This window comes from Phyllopteryx taeniolatus, chromosome 13, assembly GCF_024500385.1.
Source record: "Phyllopteryx taeniolatus isolate TA_2022b chromosome 13, UOR_Ptae_1.2, whole genome shotgun sequence".
Classification (NCBI taxonomy): Eukaryota; Metazoa; Chordata; class Actinopteri; order Syngnathiformes; family Syngnathidae; genus Phyllopteryx; species Phyllopteryx taeniolatus.
Window position 1 is genome coordinate 10,914,432 of NC_084514.1, and position 21,407 is coordinate 10,935,838.

Here is a 21,407-nt window from a genome sequence, read left to right on the forward strand (position 1 = left end):
GTGGAATAGTGCTTCTGGATTCATGACAGGTCATATTTTGTTTCATTTAACCATTTATGCTCAATTTATGTCAAAATAGAAACCCAGTCCAAATTATTGGTGGGGTGGGGGGTAGAGGGGGTAACTCTTTCCAGTTTGGGGGCTGGAACAGCAAAGGCTCTGTCACTCCTGAGTTTCAAGCTTGTTCTTGGGTTGACAAGAAGTGATGTGTCGGCAGACCACAGAGACCGTGCTGTAATATACTTTATGGGTGTAAAGGTTTAGAAAGGTAAGTTAGAGCCAGCTCATTCAGTGCTTTATAAGCAAACAATAATATCCAACCATCCATTTTCTACACCGCTTTTCCTCACAAGGGTTGCACCTATGCTGTTTGAAATACTCCCTCTGCTTATTTTTATTTTTTTTTATTATTCTGACCAGTAGCTCAAGTTGAGCAGCAGCGCTCTGGATTGTAATCAATTGTAATCAAAAGAGCGAAGCCCGGCTAAGGCCAACGTAGAGAGCATTGCAATAATTAAGTTGATTAGAGACAATAAATGAATGACCCTCTCAAAATTACTGAAGGGAAGGAAAGGCTTGCCCTCAGATAAAATCCTCATTAGAGAAAAATCAACTGGATTTTATAACAGAATGTATCTGTTGATTCATTCCAGATTAGTAACAGTGGGTTTGACTTTTAGAGCAAGGGAACTCAGGTCAAAAGGGGCATTAGGGGTACCACAGGGTCCAAACATTATGACTTTACTGTCATTGAAATTGAAAATGTAAAGAGCCATCCAAGCTTTTATGTCCTTCAGGCACTCTAACAAGGGTGCAACACATTTAGAGACATTTGGTTTCAGATTTTGATGTTGTCTGCATAAAAATGGAAATAACATTTTATTTCAGTTTGAGTTGTTGTTGTTTGAAATGAAAATGACTTTGAATATTCCAGTATAGATAATCCATCCCTCCATCCATCCATATTCTGTACCGCTTATCCTCACTCGGGTTGCGGGCGTGCTGGAGCATGTCCCAGCTATCTTCAGGCGAGAGGCAGGGTCGTCAGCCAAAGTATAGATGATAATAATAATAATAATAATCAACCAGTAAATCAATTATTAAAATCATTGTTGCAGCCCTACACAAATATTTACACAATCAGCTCAAAGCACTGGTACAGATATCTTGTTGATGTTAGTACAGTATATTATTTTTTAAACATGTACAAGAATAACTTGACAAGCTCATCTACATTGTTCCACTCTCTTGCCCCCCCCCCCCCCCCCCCCACAAACTTTACTTATTTTTGTTAGCGGATGTATAGATATTAGTTATTGATATTCATTGTTAAGAGATGTACAGTGCGCATTACACATTTTTTATAAAAGCAGCACTCCTAATACTACTTTTTAAGTTTACAGCTTTTTTCGTCAAATATAAGACTTCATTCCAAGATTCCAAGATGGCCCCTACCAGTGTGGTCGCCTCGGTTACGCGCTCTCTGGTTCTGATTCTGATGCCTTACGGCAACAACTTTTTTTTACAACTTCTTCCTTGTAAGATTACAACGTTATACTTGCAGTGTAATTTTATTTGATTGTTGGGGGATTATACAAAACAGGAATTACATGCAATTTGACCATCCTTGTGAACATTGATGTCACATGTACTCAATCAATAAAAAGAAAATTGTAATCAAAGTAACATTAGGATCTATGCTCATTGTTAGATTAGAAGGGCGAAAGTATAACAGTGCATACTAATGGACTGCCAACATGGTCAGAGTTTTACCTGCTGAGCCATCATTGAGACCCCACCTGCACGAACAGACTGATGTGCTTATAAATACGTTTTCGGCTGCCACACATACAAGATGCCTATTGTTTTGTTGTTATTTTGTTCGAGAACAGGCAGCTTGTACACAGTGTGGTGGGTAATTAAATTGCTCGTAATTGTATATTGATCTGTATCTTTAATGTCAAAGATCTTGTGTTTAATCAGTGCATATCAGTCACTCATCTCATTTACAGTAGGAGAGAAAAAGAGAGGATAAAGAGTTGCTGCGTACATTCGTTGGATTCACCATTTACTGAATACCTCTTCAACAGTCGGAATGAATACTAATTTAATTTTAATTCATTGCACTTATTTGTGTCCCTGAAGGGGAAATTCATCTCTGACCCCGAAGTATACTTTGTGTTGCACACCACACATTAAACCAGTTCACACGCATGCAGGCATTCAAAGAGTGATTCCAAGTGAAAGAGGTGCAAGAGAGTACTGCGCCACTTGAGCTGTGGCGGTGGGGGACAATGTCTTGCCTAGGGGAACCTCGACAGTAGCCAGCAAGCAGACGAGCATCTCTCCAACAACTAGTTGCCATTTTTACTCTTTGTGTCCGTAGGAGTGGGACTTGAATCCATGTCCTCAGACTCCAAAGCCCAAGTCCCCAAAGACTGAGTTACTGCATTGGCATCGTTATAAAGGCAGGGTTTGATACAGGTACGGGTATTTCATGAGATCTCCTTTGGACAGGTGTACCGAATGCTGGTCTTGGTGAAGGCAGTTGTCCATGTTTTGCCATCCAGCCATCCATTTTCTGGATCGCTTATCCTCACTAGGGCTGACTCAGGGCGAGAAGTGGGGCACACATATACAAACAACCATTTGCATTAACATATACCTATAGGCAATTTAAAGTCTTCAATCAACCTAACATCAGACTCAGATAATAGACCTTTATCCTTGGGGTGGCCAAGGGGTGGCCAAGGCTATTTCAGGGGGTCCAGAGACTATGACAATTTATTTGTTTCTCGACCAATGAATTGCAATCAATCTCTAAATGTTGCAATGTACATACTAAGCACACGGAAGATGAGGTTTGTGTGCATAAATTAAAGTTTATTAACAATGTTTACAACGCAATGTACACACAAACACAACTTCAACAACTGCAACAATTCACACAGTTATCTAGTCACACACACAGACACCCTGCCGCTCTGTCTTTTCATTTCTCAACGGACCCTATGAAAAAAAAAGGCCAGTTTTGTAACTCTTAGCATGACTTACAATTACACAATGTTATCAAATCCCCACTTCAAGCCTAAAAAATGTCACTGTAGATGGAAGTTTCATATTCAAACTTTCAGCTACTCAGTGGTTCCCAACTGGTTTTGCCTCAGGAGACAAAATTTTACTTAGTCATTAAGTTGCAACCGACATTTTTGACATTCATTAGCAACTCAAATTTATTTCGTAAAAAAATAGCCCAGTAATACAAAAGCCTTTATGCACAGTTGAAAACATGAAAACAGTTGATATATATGAAACATGAACAAACATGACAAACATGAAATATGAAATAAAAAGGCATACTTTTTATGAATAAAAAGGCAGACTTCTTTTTTTTGTAGTTGAAAAAGGCAAACGTCTTGAATCAAATAATAAAATAAAACAGACAAAATACTTAAATAAAAAGGCATAATTCACTTTAATTACAGGTAGGCTATACCTATTTTAAACAAGCTAAATTGGTGATACTGGTGAAATTTCAGAAATCAAACAGAAATATAAATGTAGAATTAACTTGAATTACAGTATTTATGCTTTTTAAACAAGTTACACTTGTGAAGCTCATTAACAGCACTTTTGTGATGCCCTCAACGCCTGACGTTTTCTTTGAAAGCACTCTCCTAGTTTGTCTTTTTAGTGTTTTTAGCTAGCCTGTTCTGCAGTACGTTATGCATGAAATAAGATGCTGCATAGACGGAAAACAATGCAACAGCAACACTTTTGACACTGTAGCGGTGTAGTTTTAAAGCTTTTAAGCAAACGTATCAGTATACCAACAGTTTAGAGACATAACAAAGGGCAAAACGTGACGGATAATTCCCCACCCTCCTTCACGTTATATTTCATTTAAGGCAACAGAGCATAAAACAGCTAGTTGGCCGATTGTTTGCTAGTTTCATTCCTCTGAAATCATTGGAGAAACACGTAAATATAAGCAGCAACCCGAATGTACACGTTAATGCGGAGTGGCCGTTGGAAGCTGACACTGGTCATCTGGAGACGCCATGAGATGTAACTTGTCCATGTGCCCGCCGTGTTTGTGTGTGCACTGGCTGCTTATTGAAACACTGCATGCGCTGGGTGATACGTTTTCGTTTTTACCGCCATGAGATGTAACCTAATGTTAACTTTAGCTTGATACCCGTGGCTGCTAGCAAAACGTGCGGTGCCGTGATATGTCAATCTTCTGGTGTGGGGGCACCTGGGAGGTCCAATCAGATTTCAGGGGGGTCCAGTGCTACCCCGGCCTCGCCTCTGATTCCGCCCCTGCCTACCATGCATGTTTTTGGGACGTGAGAGGAAACCGGAGTACCCGGAGAAAACCCACACAGGCACAGGGACAACATGCAAACTCCGCACAGGCGAGGCCGGATTTGAACCCGAGTCCCCAGAACTGTGTGCCAGACATGCTAACCCTTAGAAAACGGAAGCCCTCGTGATCTATTTTAGATCATTTTTGTAGTCAGTTTGGATGCGTAATTTGCTCATTATGTCCACTTCAGTGTTTGACCTTAAATGTGCAGAATGGTGGAGTCAGCTACTGTTTGAAATTTGCTTCTTGTCCCCCTTCGTACTTGACTACAGAGAGAAAAAAAACATTCACATTCAGCAGAAAAGCTGTCATGCAGGAGATCGTGAGAGGTGTTGGTAAATCATGCAAAACCTAAATTTAGGAGGCATCAAAGGATTAACTCTGCTTAACCTGATTTTTATTTGGCTTTTTTACAAACCTATTCCAAATAAGGAAGGTCCGAACATGTGAGGGTGTATATGTATATGCAATAAAATAATGATACAAGAGAATGAATTCCAAATATTAATATAATGTATTATATTATATATTACAAGCATAAACGTGAATATAATAAATGTTTTTATTCAATATGATTAGAGTCAAAAACGGCTGTATAACTGCATAAAGATGAAGATAAACATACAAACTTTGAAATGTCAATTTTCTTTGGCATTTCACCTCCATCACAAGTATTAGCAGTTTAATGTGATGGTTTGCTTGTTTGTCTGTCGGACGATTCAAGTCAGGTGATTGGCTGGGCCATTCTAGCACCTTTATTAGCACGCCCACAACCCTTGTGAGGATAAGCAGCTCAGAAAATGGATGGATGGATGTTACGGCCCGACGTCAGCAATATAGTATTTAGAACCAAAACAGGAGCTTTCTGTCCTAAGCTGAGCTTGCCGTCACGAGCACGCTCTTCTTTTCTCCTGCCTTGCCATCCAATGTAGAAATGTTATTACTGTAGTACAATGCAGACAAACAACAAAGTCCTTGTCAAATGTTCATATTAGTCTATGCCACGGGCCGCTAAAAAAAGGATGGCCGCAGTTTGGATAACTCTGATTTAAACAATGCAAACTTTTTTTTTTTTTTTACCCTGACCCCTAATAGAATCAGGAATCAAGAATCATTTGGAAGTGGAGTTGAAACGGGGAACCTGAATCAGAACCGGAATCGTTCAAATTCGTTCATTCAAATGATGCCCAACCCACCCATAACCTCTGCTCAATGTGGATTCTGAAACATCCATCCATCCATCCATTTTCTGACCCGCTTATCCTCACAAGGGTCTCGGGCGTGCTGGAGCCCATCCCAGCTATCATCGGGCAGGAGGCGGGGTACGCCCTGAACTGGTTGGATTCTGAAACATTATATACTAAAATGTGTTAATTTTTTCGGTCTTGAGAGATAAGTGAAAGGTTTTGGAAAAGCCGATGAAAAGTCACAGAAAAATATGAATATACAATATGCATTTTTTTCTTTATAATTTTAAGGATTTTTTTCAGTATAAGGTTAGCTACTTGAGGCATGCTCACATTCAAAGAAGCAGGAAATTACTGTCACAATGTGCATCAACTTGTTATCAAAGTATTTTTTTTCCTAGAATTATTATTTTTTTTAACTTGTCAAACTAAACTTCGCTTGTCAGAATCAGAATCAGAATCAGAATCAGAATCATCTTTATTTGCCAAGTATGTCCAAAACACACAAGGAATTTGTCTCCGGTAGTTGGAGCCGCTCTAGTACAACAGACAGTCAATTTACAGAACACTTTGGAGACATAAAGACATTGACAAAAAACAACAACAAACAACAATTGTGCAAAAAGATGCAGAGTCCTCAGTTGGAATGGCTAATAACGCAATAGTCCGGTGCAATGACCATTGTGCAAAGGGCACTGAGACTTCAAGGAGTGTATGCGGTTTAAAGTGACGAGTACTGCGATAGTCTTCCATTTGTCTATTGCTTTGTCATCCACAAAGGACTTTCTCTTGCACCTAACATGTACATCTACGTATAATACATGCGACTATTGCTCCCACCAGTTATTCATGATAATGGTTACTTTGCATAGTAAAAATAATCCATGAAGTCAAAGCACACGGTGTGCTTGCTCATTCATGAACACACAGACACACACCGGCATGCAACAGGGACGTCACTAATAATTTATGCAATTATTTCTCATTATTAATGAGTTGCAGAAGTTGCCTTACAAAGTGATGGCACACACAAACAGGGGAGGGATACAATACGTTAGAGCTGACCTAATTTAAGTGCACTCAGAACAGGTCTAACATAATGATGAACATCTGGAAGCTTCTATCAGGGTTTCATTATCAAGTTCCACACCTGATTACAGTACACTTGTGAGTAACACAATGCCAAGCCTCTCACAAAAAAGTGCTAACCATTGAAAATGTTTAGTTGGCTACTGAAACAATATTTTTGTACAAAACTAACCGACCATTTGTTGAAAAAAAAGGACGAATGTGTTGTTCAGATGATAAGATTAGAGCAAGGTGTAACTAAAAATGTGTAAGCAACATTATGGTCTGTAATTTTGCATTTTAAGACTATCAAAAGAAAATAAATTACTTTGTAGTTAATTAAAAGTAACTAAAGCAACATCAACCCAACGCCACCAAGTCAGAGCAGAAATGTCTTACATCAATAATACAAATGCACACAGATTACAGCGGTGTGAGAAAACAGGAGCTAAAGTTGTTCATCAACAGATGGGCGACTTAATGGTCATATCTATGTTGCTAATAGATGACCCAATAAATGCAGGCACTATAACTGCAGAGGCTTTAAAATGTAAGCTATGACACAGTATAATCAATTTCCATATCCAAGGGACACATGTTGATCAAAATGTGTATTGGTTTCTACAGTAGGTGTGTTTAACTAATGAGGTTGATCCTGCCTGCACTATAGATGAGCAAGCTAGAAAGGTTGATTCATAACAGATCAGCATATTTTTTTATCAATACAGCCACTGCAGGCCTTGTCAGCATGCTGACTTTACAATGTAACGGCCAAATGTGATGAAAATGAATCTCGTTATAGCCGACCCTAGTGAGTAAAAGCGGTACAGAGGATGGATGGATGGATGGATTTGGAAACCATGCCATGCTTTGCTACAATTTGGGAGTGGTCCTGAAACTCCTTTCAGTATGTGGATAAGTGTGGTAATGGTAAAGGCAGTGCCCTCCAGCTGACTGGCGACCAGTTCAGGGGGTAGTCTGCCTTTCGTCCGAAATCAGCTGGGATAGGCTCCAGTACCCCGTGACACTGAACAGGTTAAGTGGTATTCAGAATGGATGGATGGATAGTAAATGCAGTGATCATGTGACAGGAGCTATAAAATATGTTACCCCGAAGGCACCAAAATTACCAAGAACTTTTAGTTCTGGGAAATAAAAAATCATGAGGCCCATTGTTGAGTTGCATTTATATAGTGACATTTTCGTATATCAGACAGATGACACATAAAATTCAACATATTCTTTGAATCAACATTCCAGAGGAGATTGAAGTGCATGCAGATTTTATGCCAAGCCTGTTCTGCACGTGTTACAACAGTGTGACTTAGTAGTAAAAGAGTGCGACGACTAGAATGGCCTGCCAGCAGTCCAGACCAGTCTTCCATTGAAAATGTGTGGTGCATTATAAAGCGCAAAACTCAACAACGGAGACCCCGGGATGTTCAGCAACTGAAGTGGTTCATCAAGAAAGAATGGGAAAGAATTCCACCTACAAAGCTTCAACAATTAGTGTCCTCAGTTCCCAAATGCTTAAGTATTGTTAAGAGTGGTCAACATGCCCCTGTCCCAGATTTTCTGGGAACGTGTTGCAGGCAAAAAAAAAAAAAAAAAAAAAGCCCCAAAAAATAAAAATAAAAAATCTAAATGAGTAAATATTTGCAAAAAAATACAAAAATATAATAATACTAAAATTTAAAAATTAAGGTTTATCAGCTGGAAAATTAAATATCTTGTCTTTGTAGTGTATTAAATTCAATACAGGTTGAAAGGATTTGCAAGTCATTTTATTCTGTTTTTTGTTTCACACAATGTGTAAACTTCATTGGAATTGTATGTATGTATGTGTATGTGTGTATATATATATATATATATATATATATATATCCATCCATCCATTTTCTGAGCCGCTTCTCCTCACTAGGGTCGCGGGCGTGCTGGAGCCTATCCCAGCTGTCATCGGGCAGGAGGCGGGGTACACCCTGAACTGGTTGCCAGCCAATCGCAGGGCACATACAAACAAACAACCATTCGCACTCACAGTCATGCCTACGGGCAATTTAGAGTCTCCAATTCATGCATGTTTTTGGGATGTGGGAGGAAACCGGAGTACCCGGAGAAAACCCACGCAGGCACGGGGAGAACATGCAAACTCCACACAGGCGGGGGCCGGGGATTGATTTAAAATGTAATATATATATATATATATATATATGTATATATATATATATATATATATATATATATATATGTAGGTTTGTACACTATATTGTCAAAAGTTATCGCTTACCTGGCTTGACTCAGATATGAATGTGAGTTACATCCCATTCTTAATCCATAGGGGTTAATATGACATCGGTCCAACCTCTACAGTTATAACAGTTTAAACTCCTTTGAGAAAGTTTTCCACAATGTTTAGGAATGTGTTTATGAGAATGTATGACAATTTTTCCAGAAGCGCATTTGTTAGGTCACACACTTTTGTTGAACGAGAAGGCCTGACTCTCAGTCTCCGTTCTAATTCATCCAATAGTATTCTATCGGGTTGAGGTCAGGATTGTGCATGCCAGTTAAAAGTTCATCCACATCAAACTCATCTGAGTCTTTATTAACCTTGATTTTTGCACTGATGCACATTCATGTTGGAACAGAAAGGGGCCATCTCCAAAGTGTTCCCACAAAGTTGGAAATGTCCAAAATATTAGCCCCTGAGCTCCAGTAAAAGGAACAGCATACCAAGAGATTTTGGTCAGTCAAACAGTTTGGGGATTACCCCTTCCTGTTCCAACATGTCTGTGCACTGGTGCACAAAGCAAAGTCCATAAAGACATGGATGAGACAATTTGATATGGGTGAACTTGACTGGCCTGTACAGAGTCCTGCCCTCAACCTGATAGAACACTTTTGGGTTGATTTTGAGTGGACAGTGAGCCGGGCCTTCTCATCCAACACCAGTGTGTGTCCTCACAAATATCCTCCAGGAAAAATGAGCATTAGTACTGATAAATCACTCCTAAACCTTGTTGAAAGCCCTCCCGCAAGTGTTGAAATTGTTAGAGGTGCAAAGGCTCGGCCAACATCATATTAAACCACATGGACTTAGGCTGAGATATCACTTAAAATCATATGTGAGTCAAGGCAGGTGAGTAAATACTTCTGTCAATATAGTGTATGTATGTATGTGTATGCATATTAATTCAAAAAAGCTAATCAATGTTGAATACAGTGTCGGTAACGCTACTACCCAAAACTGCCTAATCGGCTAATGCGCTCAACTTTCCACCAGTAGGGATGACAGCGGCTTGATCCCAGGGCTGCTGCGCACTGTATTTTATTTTATTTTATTAAAAAACATCAAATTATTTAGGTGTTTAGGAATATTTTAAGGGGGTTGAAGCCTAAAATAGGCCTAACAATGCCACTGCTAATATGCGACCATCATTCTAATATTTGTATCACATTTCAGATGCTCCCAGAATACACAGACTAGACAGCTATGATACTGTGACAGACTAAACTGTGTAACAATTTTAAAGATACTTCTCTAACCTTGCTTAGTTTGTTAATTTCTCTCCCTGTGTCACTCCTTTGAGCGGAACAAATTAACCATAACATGTTGTGCATACAACATTCTTAAAACACCATAAGACCATGGAGGTGAAGTTGTTTCAATTCTAAAATGTGAATGCAACATGCTTTTTCGATTTCTGTTGTGATGAAGTTCTACGATGTTATTTTGACTGCGTAGTCATCCCCACTATACGCTAAATAAAGCATCTGCCATCATTTACTGTATGTTAGCAGTTTATTTGATGATGATTCAAGTGTGGCTTGACATTAGGAGACCTACCAGTTAGATGTTATAATTTTTAATAAATGCAATCCTATATTACAACAGTCAGATAAAAATTACATGAGTGTCAGTCATTTTTCAGCCTTCTGACCATGAAATGGTTGAAATGAATACATCTATCACTCCAAGATGATTTTACACCCACCATTAAACATCACCTCATTGATTCGGATAGTAAAACCATTAGCTGGGGTAACCATAATGTCAAGTAGTATCACCTTTAATGTACTGATTTATTGCACATCACATTTTAGGACTATGTTATAAAAAGGTTTATTTCTGGTAGCCGTAGAGTTCCCTTCCCAGCAGTTTACAATCTGTCATGAACGGAACAGAGGATAGGACCCAAAAATGCACGACTCCAAAACAAATGGACAGTTTCCAAAAAGAGAGGTTTAATAGACGGGCATAGGTCGGTACACAGGCAGGGACTCCAGGAAAGGCAACAGTATCCCAAAACATGAGCCAAAGAGGCAAGGTCGATAATCGGAACAGGGTCAAGTCTTACTGTGAGCCTGGGACGCGGAAACAAGGAATGCTGGAACGCGACGACAAGGTACAACAAACTGGAATGTGACACGAGGTTAAATACAATAGGTAATTAGGGTGAACGAGGCACAGGTGGTGAAGATGCTCACAGTAGCAGGTGTGTGTGAAACAGGGGGGAAAACAAAACCCGGAACACACACACGACAACAAACTATATATAAACTTATATAAATGAGAAGCAAGATTGAATTGTTTACAAAAGAAAGAAAATCTAATTCGAGGGCTGTATTTGCCATATTTGAGTTTTAACATGGAAAAAAATGCTAAAATGCGTGTAAAATATTTTAACTAGTTTAGTTTGATAATAGCAATTCATTCAAGTATTTTTTTTATTCATAATTTAATTACAATGAATTAACCAGTGATTTAATAAAATGAATACCACATTATTAAAGGTACAGTATAGATAAAATAATGTTGTACTGCACTGTGTTTTTAGGCCACAAAAAGTGCTTCCGTTTAACAAACAATCTGATTTTATTCGTCTGTTAAAACGAGGTACCACTGAACACAGTATATTGTACTTTACCACATTACACCATAAAAAGGGAGTGGACGGAAAGAGGAATACGACAAGTTTCTGGAGTCTGGAACATGCTAAGTTTGGTACAGTAACAGTTTTTTTTTTTTTTTTTTTTTCAAGCCGTTCAGCTAAGCCACAAATGTCAAACTGGTGGCCCGGAGGCCAGATCCGGCCCGCCATGTCATTTTATGTGGCCCACAAGAGTGTGCATTGACTTTGTGTTTCTTAGGAAAATACCAAAATTGCAAATCAGCTTCACTTTTAAAAATGTTGAGATATTCTTAAGCAATTTTTTTTTTGTTACCAACCCCCTTTTTAAAATGAAATTTATTCATACTGTAGTTGAACAAACAGTTTTTACTGGCTTCTGATTTCAAACGTAATTGTCCATTAATTTGTGTATATGTAATAATATGAGGCAATCATATGGGTTTGCTGCCAGAACGGCCCTCCAAGTGGAACCATAACTGCAACAAAAATGATTTTGACACCCCTGATCTTGGAACCACTTATTCTTCTCAGTTTATGACAAGTATATCAAACAATGTCTACATAGAGCACACCGGCGCTAAGATTCGATACATTTTGAAACTTTTGAAACATTTTCAAACTTTTCTATATTTAATTACAATAACTATGTACTGTACTCTGTGTTTTACTCTATGAAAAAAAATACAAAACATTAAATTTGTACTGTACAATAATATAATGGCATATGGACAAAAAAAAAAAAAAGTCTGTGTTTGAATGTCACGGACAATCGGCTATAATGGACGACCCCGCTCCTATGAGTCCGTTTTATCAAAGTTCCACTGTATGTACCGCATGGACACATTTTGGTCACAGGTTTCACTTTTTTCACACACAGTCTCATTAGAAATTATAACTATAGTATTGTTGTAGAACACAATATTTCTTGCTTCATATACTGTATTCATATGGTTTGGGGATGGTGTGGCAGCCATTCTGTCTCGTTCATTTAAAACCCGGAAATCTATTTTTTGCATGAGTGAAAGTTTAAGTGCATTTGGATTGGCTGTAATCTGCGACGCTGCGTCTCTGTGATTAAAAATTTCAAATCACAGAAAAAACAGTGGCAGCCACTCATGAAAAAAGCCAAACCACGCACACTGTGCAGCAGTTCAGTCAGATTCGTCGCTCGGTGTGCGGCAGCCTTTCGGGTAGATGGAATCCTTGATGGCGGCACGGTGGACGACTGGTTAGAACATCTGCCTCACAGTTCTGATGACCTGGGTTCAAATAAGGCCTCACCTGTGTGGAGTTGGCAAGTTCTCCCGTGCCTGCGTGGGTTTTTGTCCGGGTAATCCGGTTTCCTCCCACATCCGAAAAACATGCGTGGTAGGTTGATTGAAGACTCTAAATTGCCCATAGAGGTGAATGTAAGTGCGAATGGTTGTTTGTTTATATGTGCGCTGCGATTTGCTGGCGACCAGTTCAGGGTGTACCACACCTCTCACCTGAAGATAGCTGGGATAGGCTCCAGCACGCCCGCGACCCTAGTGAGGAGAAGCAGAACGGAAAATGAATGAATGGATGGATGGAATCCTTGATTGTCCCCCTCTACACCACTAAGTGGTGGTTCATCATACTTTTGTAATTTGTGTATTGTTGGAATACAATAACTGTGCATTGCAGTACAGACAAAACACAGAAGTGCAAGCTTCAGACAAATATTCCTCTAACTACTTTAATTGTATGTGGTGAATATGAAACTTTGACAGTGGCCAAACATTCAGCAGGGTTATTGGGATATACGGCCAAGAGAACAACAGTTGCTACAGCTTTGTCAGCAGCATATTCATAAAACAAATGTCCTGCCCCATCATCCCAAAGGTTTTCTACTGGGTTTGCGATATTGCGGCAGTGGAGGCCATTTAAATACATTGAGCTCATTGTGGTGATCAGGAGACCAGTATGAGATTAGATGAGCTCTGCGACATTCTCTGCTATTATCCTTCAAGTAGCTATTAAAATATGAAATCTCTGAGGTCATTACGGGATGGGTATAGTCAGCAAAATTACTCAGTTGGGCAGTGGTGTTGAAAGTTATGTTCACTGAGTGCTAAGTACTCACATTATTATGTTAAAAACGCAAGTCAAATCAAATGTTATTACCAAGAAGAATGACAATTAAAACAAAGTCATAAATGCACAATTTGTTGTTAATGCCTATTGTGGAGCCAAGCATCTGCTGGCCAGATGAGATAAAAAGTTATTTTCTGGTCGGATCGCTCGCTTTCAACTCTGAATGTTGCTCAGAGTGCATTTGAAAAGAAGATCTAAACACAGATAAATGGCACAGAGGGCAACATAGGCACAGCAGTCATATCTCCAACCGTCAGCCCCCAGAGAAGGAAAGCCAAGAAAAGGAAGGAGCCTCCTGAATAAAAAGATCCTCGTGATCCCCTTTCTACTCACAAACACGACCAGGCATGATATTCCGCTCTATGTTGACACAGAAAAAATACAGTGCATTAACTTTGACTGGAGTCAACAAAAACAAGCAGCAACCACAGGCGAGAGCGACACCTCTTCTATCCCTTTCTTTTGTTCAGTAGGTGTATAACAAGATCACAGTTGGTTCAGCCGATTAGCAAATGCATTCTTTGTCATTTCATGCATTCATTCCCCTTGTCTGACATTGTACTAGTCTCCCACATGTAGCCTGGGGGTGATAACCCCAAGCAGAGATGAGCTAGAGGCTTGGACAACCACACTTTTATCAGAATCAGAAACAGAATCATCTTTATTTTTCCAAGTATGTCCAAAAAAAAAAAACACACAAAGAATTTGTCTCCGGTAGTTGGAGCCACTCAAGTACAACAAGAACACTTTTGAGACATAAAGACACTGAGAAAAACAGTCACTGAGCAATAAAGGGTAGCTAGTTATCTGGTAATGCCGGTACAACTTTTATTTGTTTTATTTTTTATTTTTTGGGGGAAAATTGTGCAAAAAGATGCAGAGTCCCCTTGCACTTAGAGCCGTTTGAAAATTAATATAGCAATGACCATTGTGCAAAGGTCGCCGAGACTTCAAGGAGTGAATGCAAGTTTAAAGTGACTGATAATCTGGAACAATGTTCATTGTGCAAATATTGCAGATACTCCTCAGTCAGTGTGCAAGTGGTACAGATGCCACTGTGGCATGAGTGGCCAGTATTGGTCAACAACAGATATGCAAATAGTGCAGCGTGGCGAGACTACAGTGAGTGCACGAGTAATGTACAACCCCAATTCCAATGAAGTTGGGACGTTGTGTTAAACATGAATAAAAACAGAGTTTTAATAAAAACAGTGAACAAGTGCATGAGAAAATAGTCGAACAGTTTAAGGACAATGTTCCTCAATGTGCAATTGCAAGGAATTTAGGGATTTCATCATCTACGGTCCATAATATCATCAAAAGGTTCAGAGAATCTGGAGAAATCACTGCATGTAAGCGGCAAGGCCAAAAATCAACAATGAATGCCCGTGACCTTCGATCCCTCAAGTGGCACTGCATCAAAAACTGACATCAATGTGTAAAGAATATCACCACACGGGCTCAGGAACACTTCAGAAAAGCAATGTCAGTAAATACAGTTCGACGCTACATCCGCAAGTGCAACTTGAAACTCTACTATGCAAAGCAAAATCCATTTATCAACAACACCGCCAGCTCCTCTGGGCCCGGGCTCATCTAAGATGGACTGATGCAAAGTGGAAAAGTCTTCTGTGGTCCGATGAGTCCACATTTCAAATTGTTTTTGGAAATTGTGGACGTCGTGTCCTCCGGGCCAGAGGAAAAGAGGCCACACCTAATTAAAAACGCATCAGCACATGCATGTACTATAGAGAGTGTGTGTATGTCATAAAACCAGGGGCATATGTTGATCAGAGTTTCGATTTACGGTTTTGGTGGGCCTTAGGATTTCAAATTGACTAACTGGGTCAGTGTTTCCAAACATGTCAGAAAATAGGCAATAATGTTGATCACTTTTCCAAAAGCTGAAGTCTTTGATTGTCTTGTTTTTTTTTTTAAACACAAAGGTAACTTGTTTGCTTTGACACACGACTAAGGTGATCAGAAAGTAGTCCAATTTGACAAAAACAAATCTGAGGATTTGAAATATTAATTTATACTTAAAAAGTGGTTCGATTCCTTTTCAATTCCCTTTCAATTCCTTTCCATCTCGTGTCATCATTGGACAGTTGTGATTTAACTTCACTGTATTTTAATTCTGTAGAAGTTGTACAATTTTCATTAATGCATTTTCCTTTTATGATAATGGTTTGGTAAATTCAGCCAAGATCAGGAGTGTATTGTTGAGACATTTTATTTACCGTCCTGCAGAAAGTGCTTAATTAATGTCAAATTTTACACTGTAAAAAGAAAAAGAAAAATCTATATAATTGCAAAGTAATTGAGGGCAGAGACGCAATGCTATGCTGTGGATGGAGAATGTGACGTGGACCACCTTCTAAAATTGTGTTTCATTGAAAACAATGAAACACGGTGGCACGGTGAATGACTGGTTAGCACATCGGCCTCACATTTCTGAGGACAGGGGTTCAAATCCCTGCCTCGCCTATGTGGAGTTTGCATGTTCTCCCCGTGCCTGCGTGGGTTTTCTCCGGGCACTCCGGTTTCCTGCCACATCCCCAAAACATGCACGGTAGGTTGATTGAAGACTCTAAATTGCCCGTAGGTGTGAATGTGAGTGCGGATGGTTGTTTGTTTCTATGTGCCCTGCGATTGGCTGGCGAGCAGTTCATGGTGTACCCCGCCTCTCTCCCAAAAATAGCTGGGATAGGCTCCAGCACGCCCGCGACCCTAGTGAGGAGAAGCAGAACGGAAAATGAATGAACGAATGATTGAAAACAAAAAGAGTTTGAGAGAATAAATCCACTAACATGTACAGAGCTCCAGACATGACATGGGAATTTTATTTTGGCCACAATATAGTAGTAAAAATTTTTAATATTTGACCCCAAAATAGGTGTAATTTGCACACAAAATACTAATTGGTGGGTTAGTTATCATTCCAATTAACAACTCAACAAATGGTACGCACCTTTGCTAGGAACTGCAGTTCCTGTCTTTTCGTATTCTGTTTTCATGAATAACATGCAATGCTCTGCTAAGGCGTTTCAAACTCTTGTTCCTTTTGACTTTGAGCACCTGCCCCTCCAAAACTCTGCATGCCCCTGGATTAAACCATTCTATTATTATTATTATTGTTATTATTATATTTTTGTTTCTTGACATTGTCTTTTATTATGATTAATGTTTTCGTATATTTTTTTGTGTATAGTACGTGTATGTATGTACGCACACACACACAGACACAAATGAGAGAGAGAGAGAGAGAGAGAGAGAGAGAGAGAGAGAGAGAGAGAGATTATATATTGTTGTTGGTAGTGGTGAAGAACTACTCCATCACACTGAGCGATATTAATATTTGTGACACTCTGGTAACGAATTAAGGCAACTAAAATATTGGAGAAACCAGTTGTCATTATGATGCAGTGCAGTTCAACACCACTGAAAACTATAAACCTAAACATGAAAGAAAACTATTGTTCAAATGTGGCTGACTGCGTTCTGAGCCGTTTCGGGGATAACTCTGTCTTCGTCTCATGCCGACTTGAACCTGTACTAAGGTTCATCGAGGGAAAAAAAAAAATGTGTGTTTTCAGGGAGCTGTTCGCCGAGTAGGCTACAACAGATAGTATACCTGATTGGCTACTTTGTCCCCGTGAATGCTAAATACCGCTAAGAAGACGCTAATCCGCGGTTGCTCCTTAATCTTCTGCGCACAGCACGACACTGCGGGCTGTGGAGCGTGCAACCGAGCCGTCTCCTTTACGCACAGTCACTGCGCACTCTCCCCGCCTCCGACAAGTATTTGCGTAAATGCGCTCCTGTGCGGACTGACCTGCCTGCGTGCCCGTCCTCCCAGCAGCTTCTGAGAAATTTCCCAGTGCTCCGCCTCGGTTTATCCGCCTCTACCATTGCAGCCAACTAACTTTTGCATTCTGTGGATCTAAAAGAGGGGGAGACCATTCCACGGACATGTTGTGCCCGTAGTATACTGCACCGCAAAGAGCTGCCATGTAGCAACCTTCCGAAATCACACCGACCATGTACTTCTTTTTACTTGAAGGGGAAACCACAAATGTAATGTGAAGCTCTCGGTCGCAGCTCGGCTCTCAGCAAGTGCAGCTTTTCAGAGCGTCACAGATCTTGCCGGTGACATCTTCTCTTTTTTTTTCTTTTTTTTGTTTTGTTTTTTTTTTCGATTGAGGAAGCCAATGTGCTGTCGGTGGTTCTGCAGTTCGGTTCGGATCTTGGATTGAGTAGATGGACGAAGGGAGCGGCTGGAGCCCCGAACCAGGGCAGCTGAATCCACATTCATAGAGCCTGCGGTGACATGTCACGGATAGTTGTCCGTCTCCAAAGGTAGGACAAAAAAAACCCAAAACCTGATGTCCGAGAGTTCTCTCATGCTGTCTTCACGCTGAAAAGGATTTGATATGTATTACTGTTTCGAATGCTGCATTCGACGTACACTCTTCAACTCGCTGATGGAAAACAGTATTATTATTTTTTTTCTTGCACGCAACGCATTTTGCATTGCCAGGCTTGTTTTGAAATGTGGCTCATGCTTGTTAATAATCACAAGTAACCCGATTGCAATGGGGACAGTCCAGCGGATCGTGCTGAGCCTGTCCGAGTGAGTTCCAGCGGGTCTTTTTTCGCCCCCCGAGTTCTCAATGTGGGGGGGGGGGAAAGGTGCTGCGTGGCTTTCGATCTATGCGATGATGCTTGCGCCCGACGCATACTAATTGCGGGTGCGCTTTGTGGGTCTGCAAAATGTGTGTGGACGTGAAAGAGGAAAGGAGGGCAGGGGCGGGTAACCCAATTGCTTTTTAATACCCCTCGTGTGATGAGAGTGACCGACTGTGTCTATTCAACGCATGCTCTCCTCGCAGTCTGCGTATGCGACCGGTTGATCGTGTTGACAAACTTGAGGTCCCAATGGAATCTCAGGCTAGTTGCGCGCAAGCATAATCGCTTCGACCGGATGCGAGCGTCTGATAATGGGATCGATAGCCACACCGAGGCTCCGTGGGGAGCCGTGTTACACGCACCCCCGCCCGCAGTAATCACCGCCTGGTGGATTACAAGCAGTTCCTTGAAGCTCCGAGCCCGGAGGTCTGCATGGTTTTACAGAACCATGGAGAGCACACAAAAGAGTGTGGGCTGCAGTGGGAGGCATAGCACCTGACTCCCTCAATGGGGCATTCATCTTTCCTACGTGTCGTCCCTCACCTAGGAAGAAAAAAAAAAAGTCTGTGTGAAGGGTTCGTTTCCTGAACAGATTTCCCGTCAAAGCAATTAAGGACCCACAAATTCATGACAACATAATCCGTATGACGCAAAATGACTCACTGACAAGTGCACTGCATGCAGCGGTTTAGTGGTCGTCGTTGTGATTTTGAGTCAGTAGATGCTGAAGTCAAACACGAAAAGGAATAGTCTTTTGCTACCTGTTCAGTGCAAGGCAGTGGGAGCAGAAGTCGCCGTCACGTGCGAAACTGCTACACATGTTCTGGGATGTGCAAATAAACTGATATTATTATTATGTCAGTGTGAAATCATTGGAGGTTTTAAAGCTATGTGTAATGTCACATTGTTGTGTTTGTTAACCAAGAAACCAGCAAATTTAGAAGAAAGCCGACCAACAGCTTTGTTGTTTGAATTAAAAATGTCAGCACTATAATTTGATAAATATTAGGGTACACAAAACAGGAAAATGTCAAGGCTGAACTGTTGACAAAAGAGGGGGAAACAAATCTTGCAGGTATTTGTGTTTGTTAGTTAGCATGTGACTTCCTTCTTCATGAAGGTTAGTGAACAGACTGGGGGCACAGTTGTGATTTTCAGGGGTGGGTGGTTCCATTGATGCCATAATGACCCATTTGTTCAAAATACTGTATTTTGATTTACTTTCACCTTTGTCCAGATCCTTACTAAATTTTGCTCTGTTCCTCCGAGCTCCATATGCCCCTACAATGTTTTTGAGGGATTGGTTTTACTGTATGTGTTTTGCGTAACATATTACAGCTGTGTATTCATTATGGACTTTAACTCTTTCAATGCACTGAAAAAAAATCATGGAAAGGATTGCCACATTTTTTTTTCTTTAAGTATTAAACAATTCTGTTGTTCCATCTTAAAGTAAATGTAATTTATTATGGATAATTGAACTTAATTACTAGCATTGGGGACAACTTAATTTACTTAAAGACATTTCAAGTATTCAGGGTAGTACAATTTATTTCGTAGGTATTGTCCTACTTAGTATAATGGGCTTGGCCGAACAGAAATTACACTATTAAAGCTAACCCAGATAAATTGAATTCACCCAATTATCGTAGATGGTTAATCAGCTACAATAAATTGATTGGACCCAACCCAAGAGCATTAAAGTTGGTCGAATTGTATTGCTTAAATGTTGAGAGAAGACCATTTACTCAAATGGAATTGCGTTCAATGACCAAGTTCAGTCAATGAGCTACTATCGAGTGTAAACATTAAAATAGAAATACGTGTCATGAAAATATTTACAATGAACAGTACCTGAAACATAATTTATGTTTTACACAGTCTAAAGCCCATTTGGTGTCAAGGATGAAAATATAACATAAAACAAACTTGAGTGCAATGAAATTGGATTGCTTTAAAGAGGCAATCATATTTAAACACTGATAGGCATTTAAGTGCTAACAGAAATATTGCAGCACTTTGTACTTTATCAACTGTTAAAAAAATAGGCCTAAATGTAAAAAACAAAAAAAACAAAAAAAAGTTAAAAACTGAACTCTAAGATGCAGTTTGGAAAGCAGGCTCTTTGTACTTCCATTTTAACATTTGCACAGCATTCATTTATTTTCCCTACCGCTTATCCTCACCTAGGTCGTGGGCGTGCAGGAGCCTATCCGAGCTACCGTTGGCCGAGAGGCGGGGTACACCCTCAACCGGTCGCCAGCCAATCGCACCTGCACTTTGGTTTAATGTGCTGGTGAACAACCCAAACTCCGGAGTTGACTAAAACCCTGTTTTCCACACCGCAAAAGACAAAAAAATGTTCCTGACTGTTTTTAAGCCACCTGTAGGCAGTCTCAAACACTGTCTTGTTGAGGACAGAAATTGAATTATGCTATAAATGTAAAAAAACAAACAACCCTCCCCCAAAAAACAAAAAACAAAGAGTCAGTGTAAATATTGTTTGTGATCGGACACCATCAGCTGGGTTCAGACATTTTTCTTCCTATGGTAAGATCCATCCATCCATTTTCTGAGCCGCTTCTCCTCATTCGGGTCGCGGGCGTGCTGGAGCCTATCCCAGCTGTCATCGGGCAGGAGGCGGGGTACACCCTGAACTGGTTGCCAGCCAATCGCAGGGCACATAGAAACAAACAACCATTCGCACTCACAGTCATGCTCACAGTCACAGGCATGACTGTGAGTGCCAGTCATGCCTACAGGCAATTTAGAGTCTCCAATTAATGCATGTTTTTGGGATGTGGGAGGAAACCGGAGTGCCCGGAGAAAACCCACGCAGGCACGGGGAGAACATGCAAACTCCACACAGGCGGGGCCGGGGATTGAACCCGGGTCCTCAGAACTGTGAGGCTGACGCTCTAACCAGTCGGCCACCGTGCCGCCCCTATGGTAAGATGATTCTCATTTAATTTACTAACATGATGGGAATGTTTTAATATCTGGCACTTTTGTGGCTAGTTTATTTCCATCTAGTTCCATCACAATCTTCTGCAGAGCTTCAAAGGT

The 21,407-nt window shown here is 40.4% G+C and overlaps 1 protein-coding gene across 1 annotated transcript in view; it reads left to right on the top strand.

Annotated features, from left to right (window-relative positions):
• Positions 1 to 17,172: 17,172 nt before the first annotated feature.
• LOC133488169 (leucine-rich repeat and fibronectin type-III domain-containing protein 2) overlaps positions 17,173 to 21,407 on the top strand; it is a 139,883-nt gene continuing 135,648 nt past the window's right edge. The window contains 1 exon segment of the mRNA XM_061795736.1: positions 17,173 to 18,011. The gene's annotated coding sequence lies outside the window, so the exon portion shown is untranslated.